The following is a 24,990-nucleotide window of genomic DNA, read 5'->3' as shown; positions in this document are numbered from 1 at the left end:
GTAATTAAACAGTGTAAGACCAGTACAAAGGCAGACCTATAGACTAACAGAGCAGACCAGAGAGCCAAGAAATATGTGATTAAATAATTTTCAACAAGAATGTCAAGACCATTCAGCAAAGAAAGGTCAGTATTTTCAATAAATTGTGCAGGAAAACTGGATATGCACTTACTAGAAAATGAAGTTGAACATTTACCTAACAAACCATACACAAAAATTAAGTCAAAATGAATCAAAGACCTAAACATATGAGCTAAACTCATATGTTTAGAACAGGGGTGTCCAAACTTTTGGCTTCCCTGTGCCACATTGGAAGGAAAACTATTGTCTTGGGCCAGCATAAAATACACTAACGCTAACAATAGCTGATAAGAAAAAAAAAAAAAAACTGCAAAAAAAATCTCATAATGTTTTAAGAAAGTTTACGAATTTGTGTTGGGTCACATTCAAAGCCATCCTGGGCTGCATGTGGTCCTTAGGCCCAAGATGGAGAAGCTTGTCTTAGAATAAAACATAGGGAGAAAATTTCACTACATTGGATTTGGCAATGATTTGTTAGATATGGCACTAAAGGCACAGGCAACAAAAGAAAAAGTATTTGATTTCATGAAAATAAAAACCCTCTGTGCATTATAGGACATTATCAGCAGAATAAAAATGAAACCTTTGAAACTGCAAAATATATTTTCAAATCATATATCTGACGAGGGATTAATGTTTAGGATACAGAAACGACTCCTCAAATTCAAAAACAGCAACAATCACAAAAATCCTGATTCAAAAATTGGCAAATTACTGAATAGACATTTCTTAAAAAGAAGGTATATAAATAGCCAATAAGCACATGAAAAGATGTTCAACATCACTAATCATTAGGAAAATGCAAATCAAACTCACAATGAGATATCATTCCATACCTATTAGTATGGCTACTATCAAAAAATAGAAAATGACAAATATTGGTGAAGATGTGAAGGAATTGGATACCCTGTGCACCGTCAATGAGTATGTAAATTGTTATAGCCACTGTGGAAAATGGTATGGCCATTTCTCAAAAAACTGAAAATTTAATTGCTATATGATCCAGCAATTTCACTTCTGGGTATGTACTCTGTGTTAGTCCTTTTTCATACTTCTATGAAGAACTGCCCAAGACTGAGTAATTTATAAAGGAAAGAGGATTAATTGACTCATAGTTCTGCATTGCAGGGGAGGCCTCAGGAAACTTACAATCATGGCAGAAGGCAAAGGAGACGCAGGCACCTTCTTCATAATGTGGCAGGGCAAAGTGAGTGCCAGCAGGAGAAATGCCAGATGCTTATAAAACCATCAGATCCCTTGAGACTCACTCACTATCACAAGGACAGCATGGGGAAAACCATTCCCATGATCCGATTCCCTCCATCTGGTCCGACCCTTGACACGTGGAGATTATGGAGATTACAATTCAAGATGAGATTTGGGCTGGAGACAGCCAAACCAATATTACACTCCAAAGAGCTTTAAGCAAAGTCTCCAGAAGATATTTGCATACTAGGGTATGTTAAATCCATTCATTTTAAAAGATGAATACCATTCCATTGTATGCATACAACACATTTTGCTTATTCTTCATCTGTCATGGACACTTGCGTTGCTCCCACGCTTTAGCTATTGTGAATAATGTTGCTTTGCATTAGGCTATAGAAAGGACCCAAGAAGAGATTTATGGTGGGGATGCAGCCAAACCATATCATACTCTAAAGAGTGGAGTTTCTTCACATCTTCACCAATATTTGGTGAATGAGATGATATCTCATTGTGATTTTGATTTGCATTTCCCTAATGATTAGTGATATTGAATGTCTTTTCATGTGCTAATTGGCTATTTATATACTTTTTGAAGAAATGTCTATTCAGTAAATTGCCAGTTTTTGAATCAGGTTTTTTATGGTTGTTGTTGTTATTGAATTTGAGGAGTCCTTTCTATATCCTAATGCATAGCAGGATTATTCACAATAGCTAAAGCATGGGAGCAACTCAAGTGTCCATGACAGATGAAGAATAAACAAAATGTGTTGCATGCATACAATGAAATGTTATTCATCCTTTAAAATGAGTGGATTTAACATATCCTACAACAAGCTTGTCCAACCCGTGGCTCAAAATACCTTTGAATGTGACCCAGCAAAAATTCATAAACTTTCATAAAATATTATGAGATTTTTTTGTGTATGATTTTTTTTTTTTCTTTTTAGCACATCAGCTATTGTTAGTGTTAGTTCTTGCAATGTGACCCAGGGAAGCCAAAAGATTGGATGCCCCTGCCCTACAACATGGATGAACTTTGAGGACATTACGTTAAGTGAAATAAGTCATTTACAAAAAACAAATATTGAATGCTTCAATTTATATGAGATATTTAGAGTAGCCGAAGTCATAGAGAAAGTAGAATGGTGATCGTCAGGGACTCGAGGAGGGTGAAGGAGGGGTTATTGCTTAATGCCTGCAGTTTCATTTGTGCAAAATGAAAAGAGTTCTGGAGATGGATGTGTGTTGGTTGCACAACAATGTGAATGAACGCAATGTCACTGAACTATATACTTTAAAATGCTTAAGGTTGCAAATGTTATATTGTGTTTATTTTATCACAATAAAAAGTAGAAAAATACCAAAGCTATGGTATTCATATAAAATTTCACATAAACATCTATTTGATTCTGGGGATGGAATAAATGTTAACTGATAATATAATGAAGTAAAATGAGAAAAAATACTGATATATTAACTATGAAAAATATTTTGTTCTGCATATCAAAGTACACATATTTTTTGTATAAAAACAGATTTTATAAATAAGTAAGAAACAATACATACTCCTACAAAATAATTAGCAAAGAAAACTGATAATTCATAGAAAATAAAGATTATTAATTGAACAAGCAGAATATGCTAGATATGTAAATTCTCTAGGCAATAACAGAAATACAAATTACAATCAAGCATTGCTATTTTAGCTGAAAACAGTAAATTGGAAACCAATGAAAATATACAAGGTTATTAAAGGCTTAGACAATCTGGTAGTAATTGTGAATATAGATTCACAAAACCTTTATCAGAGCAGTTGCATTTTATGTCAAGAGTCTTTAAATTTTACTTGCCCTTGACCATTCAATTATACTCCAAAGATTATAAGCCAAATAAATATTTAAAGATTTGTCTGCCACTTACATGCAAAAATGTTTAGTTCAACCCTTTTACAACAGCAAATACTTGAAAAGTCCTGAATGTTGATTGATCAGGATTGAAAAACAAATCATGCTACTGCTTTGTAATATATCATCTATACTTTACAAATAATGTTTCTAACAATAGTGTTTATACAGCCTGAAATTCAGAACTAAGCAAAAAATGCTATTTTGAAGCAATAGTTGTATAGATCCCATTTTAAAGTGGTATATAGAAGCACACCAAGTATGAAGATATTTGTTGACATTAGTATTCTCCAAATATTGAGATTGTGTTCATTCATCTTTCTTGCTTTTGCTCATCTTTACCTTGATATTACATTTATCATACAAAATTGTCATTTCATAATAAGAAAATAACAACAAAACTTTTTATAATGGAAAAGAAATTAAGGTAGATACAATTTACCTTCCCAAAATGTCATATGAAAATTTAACTGTATTATGATTGCTTTATATTGCTGCTGGTATTACTCTTAGAAGCAGTGCTGTTTCACAGTGTATATTCTAATTGTTGTTTTTATGTTAACTAATCTTTGAAGATATAATTGTTTTTAATATATTGTTTCTCTAAATGATTTTTTGAAAATAATTCTGAAAGTGGAAGGAAATTTCAACCTTCTTGTGAAGGTATCAAGATTCATTTTATATTGTAGAGAATTTAATGCAAGTGTCTGCATTCTGACAAGACTTATCATATTTGTCTCTCACTGTTCTAATCGAGAAGCTTGTTTGGTAGCTGTCTCATAATTCATTAGATTGCTTCGGGTGAAGGTAAAGGAAAGCCTTAAAATTTAATATTGACTCTTAGCTCTTACTAATACGTTTTAACTAGTGTGAAATAAAGGATCTGGATATCTTAAAAATGCCATTTTTATATTCAATGTTATAAATGTAATTGGAAGTATAAGGTTATATAATGTAATATAAAAAATGAAATAGAGACAGAAAATATTTTCAAGGGTGTAATGTTTCCTAAACTTTCTTCTATGGAACACTAATTTTGAGGAAGGCTAATAAGTTATATTGGAGATGGAAGAGATGAGTGTTTTGGTTATGTATTCTCTGAAAACAAACTATCCAAAATCTTAGTGGCTGAAAACAGCAACCATTTTATGGTGTTTCTTGATTTCATGGGTCAGGCATTTGGGCAGGGTTCCGCAGGCTTACTTCTTTGTTCCAAGCGGTGTCAACTGAAGTCACTCAGTACTGTCAATGATAGAACAATGCTAGGATTTCTTCAGTCACACGCTCAGCACCTTAGCTTGAAGAACCTGAAGTTTGGGTTCAGTAGGGGCCATCCCTCAGAACACCTACATGTGGCTTATCTAGCATGGAGCCTCAGACTTCTGTATCTCAGGGATCCCAGGAAGATGATTCTATGAGTGGAAGTTGAAAGCCCTTCCTATGAGATGGTTTTAGATTCTGTTCTTTTGTGACATTGCATTAATCAACAAGTCATCAAGTTCAACTCAGACTCAAAGACAGAGGAATTCTATTCCACCTCTTAGTGAGAGAAGTAGCAAGGAATTTGTGGCCGTCTTTAATCTATTACACGGATTTCTAAGTCAAAATGTTTTGACCAAAGGTAATTGTGATTTTCATGTTTGCGGATTTTTTAGATATATTAATTCATGTGTAAGACATTGTAGATAAGTGGTCATTGGGGTATGCAACTTACCTAGACTTCTTTGAGAAAAATGTATTTTCCTGAAAATCTTTTCTGAAATGTTTCCTGCTCGCTCTTTCCTTCCTTCCTTCCTTCCTTCCTTCCTTCCTTCCTTCCTTCCTTCCTTCCTTCCTTCCTTCCTTCCTTCTTTCTTTCTCTTTCTTTCTTTCTTTCGAGTCTCTCTCTGTCACCCAGGCTGGAGTGCAGTGGAACAATCTCAGCTCACTACAAGCTACACCTCCTGGGTTCACACCATTCTCCTGCCTCAGCCTCCTGAGTAGCTGGGACTACAGGCGCACACCACCACACCTTGCTAATTTTCTGTATTTTTAGTAGAGACAGGATTTCACCATGTTAGCCAGGAAGGTCTTGATCTCCTGACCTCGGGATCTGCCCGCCTCGGCCTCCCAGAGTGCTGGGATTACAAGTGTGAGCTGCCATGCCTGGTCTGGAATGTTTTCTGCTTTCTTAGGCGTACATTTGTAAGTATTACTTTTATTACCATTAGTCACTGACATTCTTTCTTACCCAGATGGCCATTTAGTCTCTATTAACAGGTTATTTGTTCATTAATTTATACTCATTTAAAAATGTAATAAATTAGTTTTCCCTTTGTGCATTGCTTTTTAAATCAGATTTAAATATAATTTACATATTGTAAATTCAACCATTTAAAATGTCATTCACCCATTTAAACAAATTCCATGGATTTTAATATATTCACAAATATTTACAAACAGGACCACAATTTTAGAACACTTTGTCATCTCAAGAAGAAACATTATACTCTTTAGCCATCACACTCCTGTCACCCCTCCCACCCAACCCTAAGAAAACAGTAATCTATGTTCTGTAATAATTCCCTATGAATTTCCCTGTTGTGGATATTTTCTGTGAATTGATTCATATACCATATGGCTTTTCTTATTTAGCATAATGTTTTCAAGGTTTGTCCATTTGGTTGCATATATCAGTATTTCATTCATTTTAATGAACAAATAACAATGCATTGTATAAATGTAGCACATTTTTCATTCATTTTTTCATTGATGGAAAATTGCATTGTTTCCAGTTTTCAGTCATTATAAATAATGCTGCTATAAACAATCACATACTCCAGGGGTGTCCAATCTTTTGGTTTCCCTGTGCTACACTGGAAGAAGAATTGTCTTAGGCCACACATAACATACACTAACACTAACAATAGCCGATGAGCTAAAAACCAAAATTGCACGAAAATATCATAACATTTTAAGAAAGTTACAAATTTCTGTTGGGCTGCATTCAAAGCCCATTGGGCCACGTGTAGCCCATGGGCTGTGGGTTTGGCTAGCTTGACACAGACATTTTCAGTGGATATATGTTATCATTTCTCTTGGGTATGTACCTAAGAGTGAATTTGCTGGTTCATATGGTGGCCATATATTTAATTGCTTAAGAGACTGCCAAACTGTTTTTCAAAGTGGTTGGACCATCTTACATACCCATCAGCAGTATATGAGTATCCTGATTTCTCTAAATTCTCACCAACACTCGTTACTATCTGACCTTGTGATTCCAGCCATCTTAATGGGTATAAAGTGGTATTTTATTATTGTTTAGATTTGCATTTTTATAACTCATGATATCAAACATTGTTTCATGTGTATATCTTCATTTATATATTTCCTGGAAAAAATACATTCAGCTGTTTCACCTATTTCTTGAATTGAGTAACCTTTTTATTATTAAACGGTAAGAATTCTTTATACACTCTAGATGGAAAACCCTTATAAAATACATGTTTTATAAATATTTTCTATTTAGTGAGTTGTCTTCTCACTATCTTGATGTCCTTTGAGGCACAAAATTTGTAATTCTGATGAAGTCCAATTTACCTATTTTATTCTATTGTTACTTATGATTTTGGCATCATATCTAATAATCCTTTGTGAAATCCAAAGTCTTAAAGATTGATTATGTTTTCTTCGAAAAGTTTTATACTTTTAGCTCCCACGTTTAGGTCTTTAACACATTTTTACTTAACTTTTGTATATGGTGCAATACAAGGGCCCAGATTTATTATTTTGTCAGTTGTCTATCCAGTTGGCACAGTACCACCTATTGAAAGCGTTCCTCCTTCCTTTACTGAGTGGTTTTGGCCCCCTTATAGAAAATCAGTTGCCCACGGATGGATGAATTTACATCTAGACTCTCCATTCTATTCCATTTATCTACATGTATCCTTGTGCCAGTATCACACTGTCTTGATTACTGCTGCTTTGTAGTAAGATTTGAGATTAGGAAGTGTGAGTGTGAGTCTCTTATTTTGTTCTTCGTTTTTAGAATTGTTTTGGCTTTTCTGAGTTCCTTCAATTCCATATGAATTATGGAATCAGTTTGTCAATGTTTACAAACGAGTCAGCTAGGTTTCTGATAGGGACTGTGTTGAATTTGAAGATCATTTGAGGGAGAATTGCACTGACGCTTTCCATGCTCTATTCAAATGAAGTCCCTTCCGTTGTGAAGTAATTTATGGCTGGCTTCTCCTCTTGGGTAACATCTCTGAGCCAGTGCCCTGGAGCTGGGGAATCTCTCTGAGTGACACCTTGCTCTGGGAGCTCAGCACTTGGTGAAGCAGGTAGGAGAGATATCAAGCAGCATGAGATCATCTCAGCTTGCATAGAACTACTCCCTTATGAGACAAGAAAGGGCTGCAAGGGCCCCAGGATTCTCAGCAGTGTGGACTGGGCAGAAAAATGGTGTCCCCCTCTCCATGCACTCCCCCAGTGCTTGCCTCAGTAACTAAGGGCAGGATGAGAAACACTGAAATTCTGCTATTTCTGGGAGAAAATATCTGAAACTGTGAGGTGGTACGGGAAGCCCTGTGTGCTTGGCTGCAGCAGTCCGGAACAGAGTCTCCCGTTCAGGAACTGGGAGGGGTGAGGAAAGGAGTGCTTTTGTTCAGATACACTGATTCTACCTTTCTTACTGAATTTTATAGATTTTCTTGAACAAATGTTTCTTATTTGCTGTCTGTTCTTAGGATTGTTTAAAGATGCTTTAAATTTTCCCCTCCCCTCCCCTCCTCTGCCCTCCCCTTCCCTTCCCTTCCCTACTCTCTTCCCCTCTCCCTTCCCTTCCCTTCCCCTCTCCCTTCCCTTTCCCTTTCTCTTCTCACCTCCCCTCTCCCTTCCCTTCCCCTCTCCCTTCCCTTTCCCTTTCTCTTCCCCTGCCCTCTCCCTTCCCTTCCCCTCTCCTTTCCCTTTCTCTTTCTCTTCACTTCCCCTCTCCCTTCCCTTCCCCTCTCCCTTCCCTTTCCCTTTCTCTTCTCCTGCCCTCTCCCGTCCCTTCCCTTCCCGTCTCCTTTCCCCTCTCCTCTCCCTTCCCTTCCCCTCTCCCTTCCCTTCCCTTCTCCCTTCCCCTCTCCTTTCCCTTCTTCCCTTCCTCCCTTCCCTTCCTTCCCTCCCTTCCTTTCCCTTTCCTTCCTCCTTTCCTTCCTTCCCTCCTTCTCTCTCTCTTTCCTTCTTTCCTTCTCTCTCCCTTTCCTTTCCTTTTCTTTTCTTTTTTTTCTCTTTCTCTTTCTTCTTTCTTTCTTTCTTTTTTTTCTTTCTTTCTTTCTTTCTTTCTTTCTTTCTTTCTTTCTTTCTTTCTTTCTTTCTTTCTTTCTTTCTTTCTTTTTTCCTTCCTTCCTTCCTTCCTTCCTTCTTCTCTCTCTCTCTCTCTTCTCTTTCTCTTTTTACCAGATTCACTGGGGAGTGGGTCAAAAAAGCTCCTCACACTGTAATGCCAGAAGAAAATCTAAGAACTTGGGTGATTTCATTTTACAAGTGCACTCCACACTCCTGACAATGAAAAGTCTTGAACATGGAGGAGACACTGAGGCAGTGGAATCTCAGGCCTTCTCACCTTTAGGGGGTGAAGAAGCTGGGGTGGGATGGAACCAGGCCCTCCCCACAGTCCCTGAACTGCCCAGCTGGGTGTGACCACACCCACTCCAGCTAGTGTCAGTTCCAGTTTTTCCACCAGTGTAATTAGTTAGATTTTTGACTTGAACTTGTTTTTTTAAAAAATAGATGAACAGTCCATTAAATGAAAAAGCATGTTCATTTACAGGGAAGGGTTATAAATGCATGACATGCCCAGACATAAGAAAGTTTCCAAATCTAAGTTTTATAAAGCTACTTTGCAGTAGTTCATGATTCTCATAACAAGATGCTCTTGAGTCTAATCATAAGTTATTTTGTCTTTCCATTTATTCATTTTCACCTGCAAAGTACTCTCAGCTTCCCCACATTATTATTGTATCATGATACCAAACTGTATATATCATGAAGAAAAAGGAAAACTCTCTAATGAATTCCTCAATGAATTTGATTATGAACTGTGATTTCTTAATATATTCTTTTCTGCAGAAGGACTTGTCAAGTTAAAAATAACTGAGCCTTACATTATGTTCTTATCTTCTACTCATATGAACTCAAAAATAAGTTCTATCATTTTACAGCCAAGCTAAAGAAAAAATGAGCCTGTCACCAAATATGTGGAAAAAACATTGATCTTTTAAATGACACCACTTGTGTTTCAGAAAGTGGCCAAAGATTTGAAATCTAATATTAAACTACTTGTGGAAAATCTTCAGGCAATCAGGAAATAAATACAGAAATTACATAAAAATTACAGGAGGTAAATAATATTTTTATTAGTAGTTGCAAAATAGACTATATTTGTTATATAAAACCTGACAATACAAAATGTTAAACTTCTACCTCTAGAATCAGAAAGATAGCAGTTTAACCTGGTTGTTTATGCAACGATTTTATGCATTTACATAAAGGTTTATGTGAAGCCTCTTAGTCAACCACAAAGGTATATAACAATTTAAAATATGCACTCAACCAATAAACTATGTTTCAGATTCCAAAGATCTAAAGCAATCCAGAGAATGAAAGAAAATATTTGCAAATCAAATATCTGATTAGAGATTAATATTCTGAATATATAGAGGATTCCTAAAATTCAACAACAAAAGACCCAAAGTCGCTCAAAACTGGGAAAAGGACTTAAATGGACATTTCACCAAAGACAGTAGACAAAAAAGCACATAAAAATATGATTAACACCACTAATCATTAGGGAAATACAAATAAAAGCCACAAGGAGATACCATTTCACACCCATTAGGAGGGCTACTATCAAAAAAATGCATGAACAAAGAGAAAATACATGTTGGGTGAGAACTTGAAGAAATTGAACCCTTGTGCATTGCTAGTGGACATGCCAAATGGTACAGCTATGATGAAAAATAGTATGATGGTTCCATAAAAAGTTAAAAATGTGGTCCAACAATTGCACTTTTGGGTACGTACCCAAACAAATGAAAGCAGAGGTTCAAAGACATATTGTACATTATGTTCATAGCAGCATTATTCACAATAGCCAAAAAATAAAAGCAGCCCAATTGTCCATCAGTGGAGGAATAAATAAGCAAAATTACGTGTGTGTGTGTCTGTGTGTGTGTGTATATATGTACATACACAGACATGTGGATATGTATGTGTATATATGCATAAATATATGTATATACACAGACATATGGATATATGTGTATATACATATATACATATATGTCTATGTGTATACATGCATATATGTATATATGTTTGCATGTATGCATACACATGTTTACATAGACATATGTAAACATACATACATGTGTATATGTGTACATATGTATACATACATATGCGTTTATGTCTATATTTTATTAAAATTTTGCTTAGAATAAGCAAATATGTATATACATAATATACTAATTTTTCTTAGTATAAATGAGCAAAATTATTTATTTGTACATTTATCATGCATATATATACATAAATTATACATGTATAAATATACATATATATTTATTATAATTTTGCTTAGAATAAGCAACATTAGGTGTATATATACACATACATATATGCATACATATATACATATATGTATACATACATATGTATATACGTGAGGCAGGAGAAAAGGGTCTGGAGGCAGGGAACTTAAGGCCAATTCGGGCTGAATCAAGGTAAAACACCAAGGTCTGGGTCCAGGGAATATAAGGCCAATTACCGCAAACTTCCTAAAGTTAATCCAAAAGGAAAAACTTCGTCTCCCCACACTGAGTAACAAAGGATCAAAGGCTACTCTCCATACAGCCTTCCCCTGCCCTCACATCTCAGAGGGAGAGGGAAAGTGCCTTGGATTGGCTGTGGGCCAAACAGGGACCATCCCTTCATCTACACAGGGCACTAATTCACCTCAGCCTTAAATTAGCCACAGACCAAATCCTCCATCCACATAAGAGGTAGCTCACAATAACTTCAAAGGGAGTACTTAAGACCCAGAAAACTTTCTAACTTGGCCCTTGAGCTGCTTGCAGTGGTCCACTCACAGCCTGTGGAGTGCTTTCTCACTTTTATAAATCCCTGCTTTTGCTGGTTTGTTCCTGTGTTTCATTCCTCTGCTACTTTGTGCATTTTGCTCAATTCTTTCTTCAAAACACCAAGGACCAGGACAACTCATGGTCAAGACCTGGTAACATAATTATGCATATATGCATATATATATATGTGTATATATATTTTGCTTATGCACATATATGTATGTATACATATATATGTATATATGTGTCTATATATATATATACCTAATTTTACTGATTGATTGTAAGCAAAATTATAATAAATACATACGTGTGTGGGGGGGGGGTGTGTGTGTGTATATACACACATATATAGCCAAAGGAAGGAAATTCTGACATATCCTATATCATGGCCAAGGCATGAAGACATTATATTAAGCTGTATCAGTCAGGGTTCTCTAGAAGGACAGAACAAATAGGATAGATAGATATGTATAAAGGAGGGTTTACTAAGTATTAACTCACACAGTCACAAGATCCCACAACAGGCCATCTGCAAGCTGAGGAGCAAGGAGAGCCAGTCCGAGTCCCAAAACTAAAGAACTTGGAGTCCGTTGTTTGAGGACAGGAAGCATCCAGCAGGAGAGAAAGATGTAGGCTGGGAGACTAGGCCAGTCTAATTTGTCACATTTTTCTGCCTGTTTTATATTCACTGGCAGTTGATTAGATGGTGCTCATGCAGATTAAGGGTTGGTCTGGTCTGCCTCCCGAGTCCACTGACTCAAATGTTAATCTCCTTTGCCAACATCCTCACAGACACGCCCAGGATCAATACTTTCCATCCTTCAATCAAGTTGACACTGAGTATTAACCATCACATAAGTGAAACAAGCCAATCACAGAAGGACTTGCACTGTGTGTTTTCACTCATACAAGGTACTGAGAGTAGTCAAATTCATACACACAGGCTGGTCGCCAGGGGCTGGCATGAGGGGAGAATGGGGAGTTATTGTTTAGTGAATACAGAACTTCAATATTGCAAAGATGAAAAAGTTCTGTGGATAGATGGTGGTAATAGTTGCTCAACAAAGTGAACATACTTAATGCCACTGAACTGTACATTTTAAAATAGTTAAAATGCTTAATTATGTGTTATAAATATTTTACCACAATTTCAAAAATAAATTTAAACTCATTGTATTGGAGATTTTAGCACATATATGTAAGTGATAAAGTAGCAGACAAAACATTAAGATGTGAACAACCCAATTAAAAAATGAGACCTACTTGACACAACGTACATTGTGCCTAACAATGACTTAATATACATTTTTCTCTGGTGCATACAAATATGAAATTTGGCTCACATATTATATGGTGACATAATCTGGGCCACAAAGTATCAACACACTTAAAAGAATTGAAAACAAATATACAGTATGTTCTCTAACACAATAGTATACAGATAAAATCAGTAACATATAAAAAAAAAAGCACTTTAAATCTTTTATTTGGAAGCTAAGTGATATCTTTTAAAATAATCCATGGATCATAAAGGAAATCACAAAGGAAGTTTGAAAACATTTTAAAGTTAATGATAAGGAAGTAACAACTTATCAGTTCCATAAACTAAAGGTTTTCTCAGAGGGAATTTCATAGAGTAAAAAAATCTATGATCTAACTATTGTGAGGGACGAGAATATGCCACCCCAACATGTGTTTTATTGGTTTGAGGACTGTTGAGCTTAAGGCAATAAGAGGAAATAAATGCAGGAAAGTTCTCTGCACTCTCTCTACTTGCCCAAAATCAGGACATAAAGTAAAGACAAAGATCCTCTCCCTCCCCTCACTACCAGTGTGAACCAAGGGTCACCACTGTTACAAATAAATTTTTGGTGCTGCAAAGGAAATAGCAATCGAATATGAATTTTCTCAGCAAGACAGTTTTACTTTTTGCAGAAAAGGTGCTTCTCGGAAGCTTGATTGTCATGAAAGCACCATGAGCAAAGAAAGGCAGAGGTTTTTATCCCTGACGCATTGAGTCCTTATTGCTGTGTTCTGTCTCCACTGGCTAGAGCTGGACCGCACAATCTAGACTGATCCTGATTGGCTAAAAACTTAAAACTTTGCTAAATAGGTAAACACGTGATAGAGAACAAAGAAAGAATGAGGGTTGTTTACAGAAAACTATGAGAATAATAGGCCGGGCACGGTGACTCCAGCCTGTAATCCCAGCACTTTGGGAGGCCGAGGTGGGCGAATCATGAGGTCACAAGATCAAGAACATCCTGGCTAACATGGTTAAGCCCTATCTCTACTAAAAATACAAAAAATTAGCCGGGTATGGTGGTGGGCACCTGTGGTCCCAAGCTACTCAGGAGACTGAGGCAGGAGAATGGTCCGAAACTGGGAGGCAGAGTTTGCAGTGAGCCGAGATTGTGCCACTGCACTCTAGCCTGGGTGACAGAGCAAGACTCTATCTCAAAAAAAAAAAAAAAAGAAAAGAAAAGAATAACATTTCCAAATAAGGAAGAGGTATAGGCTGTAAGCTGGAAAATGCCTGGGCATGTTTGGACATGTCTGAGCAGGCTGTAGGCCAGAACAAATAACTTGGTTAAAGTACAAGGACATAGAATGTACTTATTCCCTTACTATATTTAACTACATTGGGCTTAAAAAAGGGTTACTAGCAAAAAGCAAGGAAACCTGAAAGAAGTTAGTTTTTGGAAGAAACTATTATTTCTAACACTTATTATTTATTCTTTAACAACAAGAGAAACTTTGAAGAGGAACTTTTTACTCTTCACACCACTAAACAACCTTAGGCCTTTCTGGGTCCAGCCTTTATCTGCCACTTACTTCCCTTGTCCCAAGTTGCCACCCCTAGACTTCAAAGTCCTTTCCCTTGTTCTTATCCCTTCTCTAAACATGTCCTGTTCTTTGATAAAGATGCTACATCAGCTGTAATTAAATGCCACCTTTTTGAGCACTACTCGTTCCCTGAGTTTGTCCCAAACTTCTTTTTGTTTTTCTTTTATGAATGTCTTTTGTTACATGGGTCCACTTCAACTAAGAACTCAAGAGGGCTGAGGAAAAACATATTTTTCTTCCCCTTTAGTAACCATTTTTAAAAATTAGGAAAACATATCATGAAATTGACTCCAAAAATCACTAATGAATGAAACTACCGATTGATAGGCATAAATCTGAGAAAAATGCTAAAATCTATTAAAGATAATAAATGTGAAAACAGGCAAATACGTTCAAAAGTTTCTTGGAATAAAAAGATAATTCCATATTTATATTTGTGCAAATAATATAAAAAATAGCTGTCCTAAATAAATAATACAATTAATCAGACATAAAAGAAAATAACTCATTTACTATAAAGCTGATAAAATCAATTTGTAAATCTTTTATGAGGAACACTTAAAGATATCAACAAGCTTGTAGAAAAAAACTTGAAAATCAAAAGAAACACTATCTTTGTTATATATAAAGCTTCCATAGACCATAGAAAAATATTGTTGCTGAATAATCTATTAATTTAATATGATCTTGAAAAACCTTCTAGTCCTAGACAGGCTGATTTAAATGTCATATAGAATATTTACAAAAATTCTGAAAAGAATAAAGAGAGTAGCTCTACTAAATATAAATATATATATATATAAAGTATATATATAATCACTATATATGTGTAGGGATTGGAACAGTATGCTTTGTATAGTACTACAACTGGATTAGACAAATCTATCAAAGGAATCATATTTTACATTTAGTAAATGTATTAGACGAACTATGTGTCCGTATTTTTTAAAAACAAGCATCTGACTTTTGTAATACTTTTCATACAGAGTGAATTCCAGAAAGCTCAAGACTCTAATTTATGTAATATATAATTAACTTCATGAGAAAAGAAAACTCGATAGAAAATATGAACAAAGAGTAAGAACATATATTCACAGAATGAGAACTATGAATGACGTTTAAACATTACTCAGATGTGACTCATTATAATGAGGTCTCATTATAATTATGAGACACATAAAATAAACTCAGCGGACTGTTCTCTCACCCACCGTATTGGGAAATGTCAAAAAGTCTAGGAACACCCTCTGTTGATCGCTGCATAGGCAGTCAATTTTACATCTTTACTTTGGGAGTACAATTTGGAACACAACCTATGAAGGGTGATTTTATAATAAAAGAACTCACTTACTATAGCTAAGAGACAATTTGCAAATTTTATCTGAAAAAATGCTTAAATATACCAATAGGCACAGTGATGTCAGGAAAGAAAATTAAGGTCTACTTTTGGGTATCAAAATTTCAAATGTACACATCATTTGCCTGCCACATAATTCCAATTGTAAGCGTTCATTTACAAACAAAAATCAAGATCACATGCATAAAGCTTATGTTTAGTCATTATGTATCATTGAAAAGTTTGGAAATATAAATATCTGTCAAATCATTGAATTAAATTATGATATATGCAAATGAAATAACATGCAGCCAAAGGAAAAAAATGAACTTTACGTAGTCATATAAAGTGATCTCAAAGATATTTATGCAGATGAATAAGCAAAGTATAGAATAGTGTGTGGGGTGATTATATGTGCCTATTAGTTTAAGTATTTTAAAAAATTGTCTGCACAAACACAACGCTCTGTACCCACTGGCTCCCTCTTGGGAAGGGGAAAATGGAGGACAAGTTATCTTGTGTTATTCTGCAGTAACAAAGAACTCCAAAAGCTCACTGATTCAACATGCAAAAACACTGCTCCTTGCACAAAGTCCACAGTGGCTATCAGGGCAGTTTCCTCCATGGAGGCCAATTTAATCTTGTTGTTTTTCTGGCTAACTAGGAGGCCTTCTCCACAATCATGCCAGCAGAAGAAAGGTTGGAAAACTTGACAAGAGTGTTTTGCTCCCTCAGCTTGGAAGGGATCCGCACCACATTTCATTGTCCCGAAACGGTTCCATCTGCTACTCATGTGGAGAAGGCTAGGTCACCTGACCTCTGCATCTGCAAGGGGAAGAACAGACATCGGGCAGCACCAGCAATGTCTGCCAAGATCCTTTTGCTAATTTTTAGGTTTGGCCAAGAGAATTTATTACTCTTTCAAAAGACAAGTATGTAAACATTCAGTGAAGATACGAATGAGCAGAAATGAACAGACTTCGATTGTACTCACATGCAGCTCTACACCTGTCTATTCATAGCACTACTCATCATAATAGCAGACAACAGGATTGGGCAATCTATTCTGTCACAACTCAGGGAAGATTCCCAAAGTCTTTAGAATTAAAAATAATTACATTGAATACTGACATTTTTATCAACATAATGGTTTCTATCCCCAAAAGACTGCCTCAATTCCAAATATTATTTTATAATATGATTAACATCATAAAAGTGATATTTAAAATAATACACACAATTTAAAATAATAATATTTAAAAATAGTACCTATGTGTATTCTACTTCAAAGGGTAAACAAGAGATTAGTAATTACCAAAGAAAGATGAATTCAAAGAAGATGAAGAAGAAGTAACGCTGCGCTCTACTGTCCACATTTTGTACATTTTAAACTTTTTACTGCAAACTTACCTTAATTATTTTTAAATAAATCAATTAATTAGTAATGAAAATGTGAACTAGTCCCATTATCAGTTGGAAAAAAACCACAATCAGAAGAAAAAAAAGAAAGAAAACATAACCTAGTAAAATATGAAAATTAACACATAGAACATCTTATAATTTTTATTGCATGAAATTACATATGAGGTAAAGGATATTTGGGGAAGAAACATAAATTATATTTATTGCAATACTTCTGATAAAAATAGAAAGTGGAGACATACTTTTTCCTGTCTAGTTAATTATTTTGAATCATTTTAATATTAAGCTTTTACCAACTGTCAAACACATTCACCTGTAAAGTATCAGTGACCATCGCTAAAGCAATTCAAATTCTAGAGACATTTTAAAATATGTTTTCAAGCCATGTAAAATGTGGTTATCATATTCCATATTGGCTTTTCTTTTAAAAGCACTTAAAATATTTTAAATCACTTTTTAAAGCATCAACTAAGAACATATTTCAAACATTTTATATATGATCACATTAAGGGATTTTTGTTAATAAAGATAGATGTATTTCATGCTTAAAAGCTTGCATATAAGTATCTGGATATGAATCCCATTTAATATCTTCACCTAGATTACATGTTCTTTTTTATCTACATGTTACTCGGGGAAGAAGAGGGCAATAATTAACTCTGGAATAATTATTTCTTTGTTTTTTGCTCCCATATCCAAAGAAGCAGATTTGCTCAACTGTGATTTTTAAAATAAAATTTTACCAAAGTGTCATAGACTTAAAGTACACAAATCATAAGTGTACATTGTGACATATTTTACAAAGTGAGCCCAGCTCCAGAATATCAGTATCCAGATCATGAGACAGATCTGCGACTCCCTATCCCCTAAACCCTCCCTGGCATTCACCCTTCATCTGCACTATGAGACTCTGGGTGCAGCCGCCACCCTCCACTTACTGCTCCAGTCATGCCCCTGGTTGCTGTCAGCACTGCCCTCTCTGTGTGTCCGCCACATCGCTGGCGGGGTTTTGCCAAGGGTGGTATGGACATCACAATCCCAATGTGGATTTTTAATTCCTTTATTTCATTACTAGTTCCTCGGAAATCTGGCTGAAATCATAATTATATCTTTCTGCCTCATATTTCACTTCAACTGTGTCTTCGTATTATGACTCTATGCTTCTATTTCTTATAGTTAAAATCTCCTTGCATTTTCTTAAGGATGACAGCTTCCTAAAATTTTCATCTCATGCCTATAAAATTTAGATATCCTTCTAACCTGAGTCTTTAGAATAAAGTTGCTTTTGGGTTTCTACAGTGTCTTCTTTTTGGCTCCCATCTGGAGGCTGTTGCACCACTCCCTGGAAAGAGTCTATCCAGACCAGGTGATTTCCAACAGGCACACTGCTGGCTGTGCACACGTTAGTGTTTTTCTCCTCTTGCCAGACAGAGGCCTTCATGCAAGTCTGGCATGCACAGCCTTAAATCCGTTCTCCAGATCTAACAGGCTTTCATTTACCAGAACTCTGCGGGGCTGATTCCTCCCGTCTTGACTGCCTGTTTCTCTAACACTGTAGATTGATGTCATACACGAAAACCTGCAAGCCCTCCTGTGGGATGCTGCCAGACTTCCTCTTTCTTCTGCCGTCATTTTATTTCTAGCAAATTTACCTCCCAGTGTATAATACTATCGCTGTTCTACTTCTCATCTTTCTACTTTCTGGTTTCAGGTATTCAGAGATTTGAAGTTTCTCAGCAGGAGAAATGCACTATATATATGTGTATATATAGTAATACTTATATAGTATATATTTATATACTGTATATGTGTATATATACATGTATGTCTATATAGTATAAAATATAGTATATACAGTATATAATAAATACTATATTTACTATATATGTATATAGTATCTATGGTGTATTTCTACATATATACATACTGTATATGTATATATACAGTGTATTTCTATACATTTACACACATATGTACAGCTATGTATACGTATATATACACATATATGTCTATATAATGTATAGGCATATGTAATATATATACACATATACGTGTAGGTGTGTGTGTATATATACACACCTACATTTCATCTAAGAAGAAATCCTCCTAGATTCTTCAATTTCTTTGTCAATCCCAGTAATAACTAGACATGAAATAATTCATGTCTATGAGTTAGGTTTTATATTTCCTTACTTTATAGGTATTCGTTACCTATGAAAATGATAACTAGGTAACTTGGCCAACTGTGTGAATCTGACTAGATCTGTTTTTCCTCCTCATGTTCAGCCACATTTGCCAGATACTGGGAGATGCCACTGCTCTCACTCCGAAGCCTGAATCTCAAGGGGTCCAAGATGTCAGTGCTGCTGAAATTTTGGACAGGTCATTCAACTCACTCCTTTGCCGTCTCTAGAATGGGAATAGTATTTGCCACATTTACCTCAAGGCCTGTGGTCAAAATTAAAATTAATAACTCAAAAAAATACTTACGAGACTAGATAGCAATGTCAATATCCACTAAAGTTTGTTATTTTTGTTTGCTTTGGTGAAAATTGCCTGACGTCTTCCAACACAATGTTCTTCACTCAGCCCTTGAATCCCTGAATGCTCTCTTTGCATGAGTCAACCCAGAAAAACAAAAATGTTGGCCAACCTCTTCGGAACTGGCTATACACTGTGGTCACAATGTCTATGTTCCCCCAATGGCATGCATTGAAACCTGATCCCCAGCATGATGATATTAGACGTGATCAGGCCATCAGGGCTCTGCTCTTATGAATGGGTCTCAGTGTTCTCATAAATGAGACCCTGTATTACTGGCTAGCCCCTTCCACTATGTGAAGATGTAGAGAGACAGCACCATCTGTGAACTGTAGAATGAGCCCCCACAAGAGACTGAATCTGCCAGAGCCTTGATTCTGAACTTTCCAGCATCCGGAACCATGAATGAGAAAGGTTTGCTGTTTATAAGCCATTCCGTTTATGATAAATTTGTTGTAGTAACCCAAATGGACTAAGAGAGTATGTGACTACATTCTGGCCAATAATATCCATGTGCATGGAAATAGTACATGAGAGTTTTTGGAACTGGCCTTAGTTAGAGGAAGGTTACACTTATCTCTGTTCTTCCACCTGCTGGTTGGAATGCGAACTTAATGGCTGGAGTTCCAGTAGCCATCTTGGACCATACTTGGAGCTTTCGGATGCAGTGAAGCAGTGAGATTAAAGAGGCCTGAGACTGCTGCACCTGCATTGCACTTCAGGTCTGACAGCATATTTTCCATGAAAGAATGCAATCTTCTGTGTTTAAGCAACGTGTTATGTTGGTTTTTGGTCACATGCAGTAGCTAACCTAACAAGATATAATACTTTGCTTTAGGCTCTCTGGTCTTTGTACTTATGCCATAATTTTCATCTAAAGGCTGATGACTCAGTATTTTTTTAACCCCAATTCAGGCCCAGTTTGAAACCTATGCAACCTCAACAAACTTGGCATGTTCATGTACATAAACATATACAACACTGAACTTATGATTTCCTTTTGTGTTCCCAAATCTAGTGTTGTTCCAGGTCCCCTGTCTTAGTTTATGGCATTCCATCATCTTCAAGAAGCTAGAAATCTAGGAATCCACATGAACACCACCCCTTAATTCTCTATATTCAAGCCTTTATGAAGTCTTGTTGATTTGGTATACAAAATATCCTCAACTTCTCCACAATTATTCACAAATTACCATGAATTACAACTATCATGAATTGCCCTTTAGATCTCTGATCCTTCCTGTTCATAATCCTATTCTCCACAGTGTAGTTAGTTGACATTTGTAATAATGAAATGCCTTTCCAAGGTTCACAAGGTAGACAAGTACCATTGTCCTAGGCTAACCCACCCTGCGTTCTCTGGTGCCCCACTCTTGGTCTGGCTCAGCAGGTGCCCTGCGTTGCCTCACCCTCATAGACCTGAACCTATTGGCCTCTTTATTCCCAGAAAATGTCATGCTTCTTGTAGTTATGGTTGTATTGCAACTGTTCGCTTTCCCTATGGGGAATCTTTCCAGCCTATTACTATGGAAATGTGTTGAAACACAATATAAATTAGCAACGAACATACGGGAATGAGGGGACAGGAGATTGGGAGCCATCTGCCCAGTAGAACAGAAGAGAGTCCTGAGGTTCCCGTGCTGAAGAAATTGGACCAATTTATTCAGGTAGGAGTATAAATGCTGGAGGGTAAATGGGATCCCTGGAGCAAAACCCTTGTGCTATTTGGGGAGGTCACACTGAAATCCATAAACAAGCCATGCCCATATTCACAGGGGTCTCAGGGAGATTTCTCAATCAAGACCCAGCACAAAACAAATCTATGTACCCAGCAGCAAGAGGACCGATAACTGTGACCTGTATAAATACATAAACAAAGACCAGCAACCACATGAGCAAATTTAGCAGGTGAGAGAGAAAGACCAAATCAACAGATGATAGTGGAGATCAATAGAAAATTCAGAGAGCAGAGAGGCACTTCATGGGAGACTCGATATTATTCACCTCTGGGGCCCACAAGGCACCTGGGAAGTCAGACAGTTGTGAGCCCAGGCTTGGATAGAATTTTGCCAGGAATGAGTAGGATTTTTTTCACAACGATATACTAAAAGTATAGTTTTTTTCTTTAGAGTTTATGAAAAATTAACATTCAAGCAGGATTTCCTATCATGGTCCATTGAATCTCAAGCCCAGCCTTTTGGTTTCAGTTATTGAGCAAAATACACACCAACACTGTTGATTCTCCTAGCCCTCAGCCATACCATTTCGTTTTGATTCTTCTACTGGAAAAAGAGATTGTGGTAAAGGGCGGGACTGACAAGACCACTTCCCTCCAGGAAGATGCAACTGGGGGACTTATAATAGGAGTTAATTGTTATCTGGTCAACCAGGGTGTACTTAGCAGTCATTGGGAAGGCAGTGCTGCTGGTGAGAGTTCACTAATTACTCCCAGGGCCATGGCTAACCACCGTGCATTCCACTCGCCTACATCTCTGCATTGGCTTATACTAACTTTAGCTAAAGGCCAACACTTCGCTTCCTATAATAACCAGAGTCTTATTTTAGATGCCCTGCTCCTTGCGGATGTAGTCAATATGAGTTACACTTTATGTTGTTTTATTTCTGCTGTCACTATGTTCCAGTTTTCCTTAAAACTTGCCTCTGTCTTATGGAATATAATTTATATCCTCGGCAAATAGGCACCTTAGTCTAGCAACCTGATGTTTTTCCTACCGTATCCCTGAAGCTTCAGCTATGGTAGACCCCAGTTGGAGGCCCAAGTCACAAACAAGTTAAACAAATTAAACAACTAATCTCCTTCAAGAATCCTCTCTGCCTTGTCCTACTGCAATTAAGTCACTTCCATGTGAATTTTGCCACTTGCAAATACACAATAGTGGTTCCAATTTCTGCTTAGCCAGGAGTTGTTCAGTTGCAAGTAAGAGAAATCCATTACAAGCTAGCTTATGCAAAATGAGAGTGTTGGGCTCATATAACTGAAAAGACCAAAAATGTCTAGTTTTCTGTCCCAGTGGTCCTGAGTGCTCCCCAGATGTCATCACGGGCATAGGAGAACTGAGATCCCATCACTTGACCTTCTGCTCCTCTGTTACCTTGCTGACTTGTACTCACTGTGCTGGGAACAATAGCCCTAAGCAGATTCAGGTGAGGGGGTCCTTGTAGTTATGAGGCCAGAAGGGCAGAGGCAGGATCCTCCTGCTTCTAGCTGTCATATTAGCCTTTCCAAAAGGACTCTGCTGTGGTTGGAATCACACAAACCAATTCCCCTTTATCAGTCACACTCCTGTGGGTATTGGAGTATTTGGTCCAGCCTGCTCATTTGCACCCTTTCCCAGAGTGGGACCCATCTCCACAGTGATCATATCTACCAAGTGAGAAGCATGCCCCCAAATTGTGAGGCAAAGGACATGCACTGTGAGAATTACAGTACAAGTGGGAAATGTATTTCTAGAGTTATAGGGAGATCTACATAAATAAAAACCACAAAAAAATTTTTTTAAGTGGTTCCTCTAGAGACTGGGAAAAAAATGCAAAAGACAGATGAGGGGCTTTGCTTTACAAGTCCATCTAGTGATAGTTGAGGTATTACTATGTGCATAGGCTACCTCAAAAACATTTAAAAGTAAAAATAATAAATGGGAGATGTGGGAGATGTGTGTATTTGCAGGATCAAATAGACATTCATATAGTGCCAATTCAAGTAAGGACATACCTTTCTATTTCCCAATGCTAAATTGGATGAATATTGGAGGAATTTAATACCTATGTAATTTAAGGTAAAATGTAAATTTGAGTTTTGATTTTGGCTTTTAACTTTACCAGGAGCAGCACATTAATATAAAGCAAAACTCATTCTAAACCCTGATCAAGAAAGTATGATAGTAGAAAATGATGAATCATCCCAATTAGGATTACAGTTGTAAAAAAAAAATGACTAAATTAAAATACAAAAAATTAAATTCAATGGTATATTAAAAATAATCTGTGGATACTAAGTAGTATTTAGGTCAAAAATGCAAGGTTAATGTTATATTTAGAAATCCTTTTCTATAATACAACAAAATGACAGACATTGTACTATCTCAGAAGTCATTCAATTCTATTAAATGCTTTCCCTGATTTTTAAAAACATGGAAAAATCTTTCAAAGGCAGAACACAATGATACTTCCCTTTCAAAACAAGGAATATATACCTTCAATTATTATTTTATGGCAAGATGTTGGAGATAATAGTACTTTTAAATGTTAGTACCAATAATGATTGCTTACCTCATTATAATTTTAAATGGTTCTGGAATATATAGTCAATTAATAAGATATGAAATTAATATAGGACATGACCATTATGAAAAGAAAGAGAAAATAATAGATTCAGATAATGCAATTTTGTCTGCAAAACCCAGAAAATTAACAAAAATGTGATAAAATTTAAATTTTAAAATATACAAACCACAAAAAAATATTTTAAGTCAGAGCTCAGTGTCCAAAATGGGTCATTTGTTAGAAATTAATTTAGAATTTTAGTACTTTTATTATAGTTCTAATTATTTTTGTTTTCTGTTCTGCATCAAAAAATCCATATAAATGCTGTAATTCAAGGCCGTTCACATACTTAATGAAGCTACCTGGGGTACTTGTTAATGGGATTTTTATTTTCTCAATAGCAGCGGCATTTGGCTACATTTTCTGGACTTTTTTTTCTATAATAGCATAAGTAAAAAAATTATTTGAGGATCTCAAGCTCAAAATCTTACATCTTTTCTAAAAATTTTATGAATATATTTTGAAATGCAAAGTCAAACACCCTATTCCCTCATATTCCTCCTCTCTTTTTCTTGGGTGTAAGATGCTGAAATATTGCTGTTTAAATATTTCATGCACATTCATGTAATAAACAGTCTGGTTAAAACATGTTCCAGAACTGTAGACAGTCTTTTTTGCTAGTCTAATAGAAGCTAATACAGGGATACAGTTAAGTTATAATATGGCTTCGTAAATGCAGCATTTTCAAATGATAAAATATATTTTTAAAGGTCTCCTTTTTACATGACCTGAATTGTTATATTTAGAAATTTCTAGTGTGGCCTGTATGGCTTGCTCTTTAAACTGGTAAATTTGAGTTGAGCAGTAATAGATATTTTAAAACTCTGACAGAAAAGCTATAGGAAGCAGCATTCTGGAAGCTGCAAGTGTGATAAGAAAAAACAGGCATCAAAACAGACTGCTTCAGAAAGCAGGGATTGCCATGCTGCAAAGGTTGGCTGCAGCCACCACTTGTGCAGAAATGCCAGATTGGCTCCAGTGCACCTGCAAAAATGTCAAGGGGCAATTCTAGGGGGATGTTACCATCACATTTAGAACTCAGTGCTGGATTTCATGAGGAGAGAGGGGAAAAGCTATTTCCAACTGGCTGGATAAGAGAGGGGTGTGCCTGCCCTAGTGCATGTCACTCACTTGAAGGTCATGACTTTCCGTTGATGGCCAAAGAAAAAAAGGAGGTTACCCATAAAGAGAAATT

At 36.2% G+C, this 24,990-nt stretch overlaps 1 protein-coding gene across 12 annotated transcripts in view; it reads left to right on the top strand.

Moving 5' to 3' along the window:
* The window catches only part of LOC126951481 (calmodulin-1-like), a 1,062,071-nt gene that overhangs the window by 785,906 nt on the left and 251,175 nt on the right, over positions 1 to 24,990 (top strand). Inside the window, exon 1 of one of the 12 annotated variants that reach the window (XM_050785629.1) lies at positions 11,623 to 11,629. The exons of the other annotated variants lie outside the window; for them this stretch is intronic. The gene's annotated coding sequence lies outside the window, so the exon portion shown is untranslated. Of the gene's footprint in view, positions 1 to 11,622; positions 11,630 to 24,990 lie in introns of those variants that run through there. 12 annotated transcript variants of the gene reach the window in all.

The sequence above is a fragment of the Macaca thibetana genome, chromosome 3, assembly GCF_024542745.1.
Source record: "Macaca thibetana thibetana isolate TM-01 chromosome 3, ASM2454274v1, whole genome shotgun sequence".
NCBI lineage: Eukaryota > Metazoa > Chordata > Mammalia > Primates > Cercopithecidae > Macaca > Macaca thibetana.
This window is presented reverse-complemented; position numbering and strand designations above follow the sequence as displayed.